Raw genomic sequence first — 6,246 nt, forward strand, 5'->3', positions numbered from 1 at the left:
GGCGGCGGTCAGACCTGCTACGCGGCAGAGGGTGCTAAGAATCTCTGGGTCAAGGCAGGCCGCCAATGGAAACTGAACCTGGCAACGTTCAACACGCGCACCCTCTCGAGTGAGGCTAGCTTAGCAGGACTATTTGAAGAATTATCAGGCATTTCCTGGGATATTATTGGCCTTAGTGAGGTTAGAAGAACTGGTGAGGCTTACACAGTACTGACTAACGGCCACGTCCTCTGCTACAGAGGTCTTCCAGATAAGAAAGAATCCGGGGTAGGATTTCTAGTGCATAGCAACGTAGCGGGCAACATTGATGAATTCTACAGCATTAATGAAAGGGTAGCAGTCGTCGTAATGAAGCTGAATAGGAGGTACAAAATGAAGGTAGTGCAAGCCTATGCCCCAACCTCTAGTCACGATGATGAAGAAATAGAACAGTTTTATGAAGATGTTGAACTAGCAATGAGAAAGGTGCAAACTCAGTATACTTTAGTCATGGGCGACTTCAATGCAAAAGTGGGGAAAAAGCAGGTTGGTGAGCAAGCCATTGGCAACTACGGCATCGATTCTAGGAATGCAAGAGGAGAGATGTTAGTAGAATTCGCGGAAAGGAATAGGCTCCGAATAATGAATACCTTCTTCAGGAAGCGCAGCAACAGGAAGTGGACCTGGAAAAGCCCTAATGGAGAAACAAGGAATGAAATAGATTTCATACTCTCTGCCGATCCAAGCATAGTGCAGGATGTAGAAGTGTTAGGTAAGGTTAAGTGCAGTGACCATAGGTTAGTGAGGTCTAGGATTTCTCTCAATTTGAAGAGAGAGAGAGTGAAATTAGTCAAGAGGAAACAGGCCAACCTAGAGGCAGTCAGGGTAAAAGCAGACCAATTCAGGCTGGTGCTCGCAAACAAATATGCAGCTTTAGAACAGGAAGATGAAGATAACATAGAGCTAATGAATGAAACCGTAACTAGGCTGATCTCAGAAGCAGCAATTGAAGTGGGAGGTAAGGCACCAAAGATACCTGTAGGGAAGCTCTCCCAAGAAACAAAGGACCTAATAAAGAAACGGCAAAACATGAAAGTGTCCAACTCAAGAGATCAGATAGAATTCGCTGAACTGTCAAAACTGATCAACAAGAAGAAAGTAAGGGATATTCGAAATTATAACGTGGGAAAAATTGAGGAAGCCGTAAAATATGGACGCAGCATGAAATCAGTAAGAAGAAAACTAGGCATAGGACAAGGCAAGATGTATGCACTGAAAGATAAGCATGGTAATATCATCAGCAATTTCGATGACATAGTAAAAGCAGCAGAAGAATTCTATACTGACCTGTACAGTAGCCAAAACAGCCAAGCTTCTTCCATTCGAAATAGTGATGAACCGGATACAGAAGCTCCTTCTGTAACTAGCGATGAAGTTAGAAGGGCCTTGAAAGATATGACCAGGGGAAAAGCGCCTGGAGAAGATGGAATAACAGTCATCATCATCATCATCATCATCATCATCAGCCTATATTTATGTCCACTGCAGGACGAAGGCCTCTCCCTGCGATCTCCAATTACCCCTGTCTTGCGCTAGCGTATTCCAACTTGCGCCTGCGAATTTCCTAACCTCATCATCCCACAGTAACAGTAGATTAATAACAGTAGATTTAATCAAAGATGGAGGAGATATCATGCTTGAAAAGCTTGCGGCCCTTTATACGCAATGCCTCACCACTTCAAGTGTACCAGAGAGCTGGAAGAACGCCAACATTATACTTATCCATAAGAAGGGAGACGTTAAAGAACTGAAGAATTACAGACCCATTAGCTTGCTTTCAGTATTGTATAAAATATTCACCAAGATAATTTCCAATAGAATCAGGACAACACTTGAATTCAGTCAACCAAGAGAACAGGCAGGCTTCAGGAAGGGGTATTCTACGATGGACCATATCCATGCCATCAATCAGGTAATCGAGAAATCTGCGGAGTACAATCAACCTCTCTATATGGCTTTCATAGATTATGAAAAGGCATTCGATTCAGTAGAGATATCAGCAGTCATAGAGGCATTGCGTAATCAAGGAGTGGAGGAGGCATACGTGAATATCTTGACAAATATCTACAAGGATTCCACAGCTACCTTGGTTCTCCACAAGAAAAGTAGAAAGATACCTATCAAGAAAGGGGTCAGGCAAGGAGACACAATCTCTCCAATGCTATTCACTGCATGCTTAGAAGAAGTATTCAAGCTCTTAGACTGGGAAGGATTAGGAGTGAGGATCGATGGCGAATATCTCAGCAACCTTCGGTTTGCAGATGACATTGTCCTATTGAGCAACAATGGAGAGGAATTACAACAAATGATTGAGGACCTTCATCGAGAAAGTGCAAGAATTGGGTTGAAGATGAATATGCAGAAGACAAAGATAATGTTCAATGGCCTGGCAAGGGAACAAGAATTCAGGATCGCCCGTCAGCCTCTAGAATCTGTAAAGGAATATGTTTATCTAGGTCAATTACTCACAGGGGACCCTGATCATGAGAAAGAAATTTACAGAAGAATAAAATTGGGTTGGAGTGCATACGGCAGGCATTGCCAAATCCTGACTGGGAGCTTACCACTGTCGTTGAAAAGAAAAGTGTACAATCATTGCATTCTACCGGTGCTAACATACGGGGCAGAAACTTGGAGGTTGACAAAGAAGCTCGAGAACAAGTTAAGGACCGCACAAAGAGCAATGGAACGAAAAATCTTAGGAGTAACGTTAAGAGACAGGAAGAGAGCGGTGTGGATCAGAGAACAAACGGGGGTAGACGATATTCTAGTTGACATTAAGCGGAAGAAATGGAGCTGGGCAGGCCATGTAATACGTAGGATGGATAACCGGTGGACCATTAGGGTTACAGAATGGATACCAAGAGAAGGGAAGCGCAGTCGAGGACGGCAGAAAGTCAGGTGGGATGATGAGGTTAGGAAATTCGCAGGCGCAAGTTGGAATACGCTAGCGCAAGACAGGGGTAATTGGAGATCGCAGGGAGAGGCCTTCGTCCTGCAGTGGACATAAATATAGGCTGATGATGATGATGATGATGATACATGTATTTCACAGACATGGCACCCCCCCCCCCCCCCCTCGCGTGTGCTTGTGAAGAAATTAACTAAAAAGTAAAGTAAGCTCAGTAAAATACAGTAAGTACGACAGGTACAGTGGGCGTTAGGAGCAACGGTCTCGCATCGCGCCACAGAATGGACCAGTCTTCGAAAACGCATCATTGAGACGACCCGCCCGATCGGAAAAGAGATCATTAATTGTTAATCTTCGTTAAGCGTAGATGGCGTCGTCCTCGTCGGGGCGAAGTGCGTTTCACAAGTCAAGGCCGGCTATACACGTGAAAATGCACGTGTGACCAGGCTACACCTACTCCCATAGCAATAGCTTGTTCGCTGCGTCTTTGCGCTAGAAGACTTAAATACGCGCAAAAACGCGTAATGCTTTTTCTTTTTTTCGAAGCTTTCGTCGCCCTGCTCCCTCATACGAGAGGGTTGCATTTCCTGCGGCAAGAGCATGGGCCGCTGTGTCTTCCGCTGTGTGCAAGCGTGCAGCCGTCATTTGCCTTTACGTCAACAGATTCAGAATGTGTACATAATATTTCACCGCACAGCATAGACATGGCATGTGCACGCATTTTAAGTAGTGCGTGCTAGAGACACTGCACTGCACGGGCCGATTATTTAAGCCGATTATTTTACGTTGGCCTGCCCGCCCGAGCCCGACCAAAAAATTTATGGGGAACCTGGGCCCGGCCCGGGCCCGGAAATTTTTTCTACGTTACCCGCCCGGCCCGGCCCGCCACCCCTTTACCTTCGGCCCGAACCCGGCCCGAAACCGAAAAAGACAAGTTTTTCAGAGTCCAGACGCGCGAGGATAACTCGCTGCACGTTACATGCACACCACCAGAAAGCCCGAGCCCGGTCGGAGCCTGGCCCGAGCCCGTGAAAAAACTGCTCTACCCGGCCCGGGCTTTCGGGTAAGCCCGAGCCCTTGCAGTGCTCTAGTGCGTGCATCTCATTTCTGCTTCACTTACGCCGGTGCAAACAGGAAGCGGCCTCGTACCTGACAGAATCTCGACTGTTTAGTGTACTAGCGATGCAGGAATGAACTCCAGTCTTGTTCAGTGCATAGTGCACATAATCAATTTCGCAGGAGGCGTGAACTCCGACGAGAACTGTCAGCGCCTGCAACAAGAGTTTCCTTACGCTGTACTGCGCACAACAGTAATCCATGCTTGGCGGCTGTCTGTTTCGTGCATTCTGTTTCGAGTCGGTGGAATTTCACTGCTGGCATCAACCTCTTCGTGTGTACATTGCTGGTTTGGGATTCCACAACACAACAGCAACTACCAGCCTTGCGTAATTGCTGGTTTGGGATTCAACACAACAGCTAGTAACTACCAGCCTTCCGTAGGGGTGCAATCGCAAACAAGAGACGTTTCGCACGCAGACTAAGGCTACGTTCACATTTGGGAAGCGGCAAGCGGGCGGAAAGGCCAAAGCGGCTGGAAAATCTTTTCCGCGCATGTCCAAGTTGTTCACATTTGTTTTGCTACCGCCGCTGCCGCTTTCGTCCACATCCATCTAGTCTGCGTACGTTTGTCGGCGTGGTGGCGCTCATTATTGCATTATTTCGAGTGGTATGTTCATTTTTTGACCCACGTACCGTCATCAAAAGTGATCATTTTACGCAACTTCGCGTGTCATCTGCGACCTTCGGTAAAGTCCTCGTTGGCGTTCCGTGATTCTCCTCACACGGGCGCGGTAGCGCTGAGTCAGAGGTTAGTGCCTAGGCGTGATTATATTTCTTTAAATACCTTTTATTTACAAGTTCTAATAACATTTCATCATTTCGTATTATTGTCGGCGCCTCCAGGACACCAAAGCGGCAACGGGAACACCAAAGCTAAAACCCGGGCTGGCCCTTGTGTTGGGGCTCGCCAAAGCCTGCGCGTCCTACGTGAGACCTACGCTCCCGATCTATCGTCGCGACGAAAAGCACCCGGCGACTTCTGCAACATACCGTACACGTGCGAGGAGAATTATAGAGCGCCAACGAGGAATCTGCCTAACTATTGGCTGCCATGGAAGTGGAAGAAGAAATGGCTTTTATACTTCTACCTACTTGTTTTCTAGAAATGGACAATGAATAAACGGAAGACGCGAACACCTCGGAAACGGTGGTGGTGGGTTCGCCTGGCCTTGCAAAAGCGCGAGAAGTTGGGTCACGCCAAGGCTTCGTTCCCGCACCTCCGGTCGCGCGATATTGAATACTATCGCGAGTATTGGTGACAGTACGTTTTAGTACCACTCTTGTCGTAGAGCAAGGGCTGGTTCTTGATCGCGTCGATGAGCATTGCAGCCTGCACTTTTGGTGCCATGTTCAATTAAATTACGACCGGTTGTTTACATGCTAGTGTAGCTTCCGGTCGAGCAGAACGACTTCCCGCCGCGTTTCCGCTTCGCCATAGCGAAAAAATCGGTCTGAGACCGATTTGGCTCGCCGCTTGTTTTTCTGCCTGTTTTGCCGCCTAGGCGGGTGGATTTCTGCAAGATTTTGCCGCTTCCGACAGCTCCGAGACCTAGTGTGAACGTAGCCTAAGATCCTGCGGCCTAAGATCCGCGGCCTCACCGGCACCTGAAGGGAAGCGGCGGAAATGTATACCGGAAATTTCGACCACCTGGGGTCTTTAACGTGCACCTAAATCTAAGTAAACGGGCCTCGACCATTTTCGCCTTCATCTAAAATGCGGCTGCCGCATGTTTTGCTTCAGAATGCGGCCGCCACATTCTCGTCCAAAACCTCAGAGAGTGTCAAAGCCTTGACAAACACCGTGACAGTTATTTTCCATATGCAGAAATGATGCGCTGTAAATGACCAACCCAAACAGAAGCGCCGAGGAATGAAATTGTGATAGTAGCACCGGTTCCTTGAATTATGTCAGTGCGAAGCGACGAGAACAAAGGGTGGGTAAGTGGGGCGGGGGGGGGGGGGGGGTTGCGGAAAAAAATTTCGGGGGGGGGGGGGTTTGAACCCCCCCAACCCCCCCCCCCCCCTGGCTACGCCCCTGCGAATGACCCTGCCGAGCAGTATCGCCAGCAGTTTCCAACGGCGCGACCTTGATGCGGCCCAATCCACTTCGACCGCAGCGCCGCCCCAATATTTTTCCACGTCGGGCGCCTCACTGCAAAGCATGCGCCGCCCCAGCC

This window comes from Dermacentor silvarum, chromosome 5, assembly GCF_013339745.2.
Source record: "Dermacentor silvarum isolate Dsil-2018 chromosome 5, BIME_Dsil_1.4, whole genome shotgun sequence".
NCBI lineage: Eukaryota > Metazoa > Arthropoda > Arachnida > Ixodida > Ixodidae > Dermacentor > Dermacentor silvarum.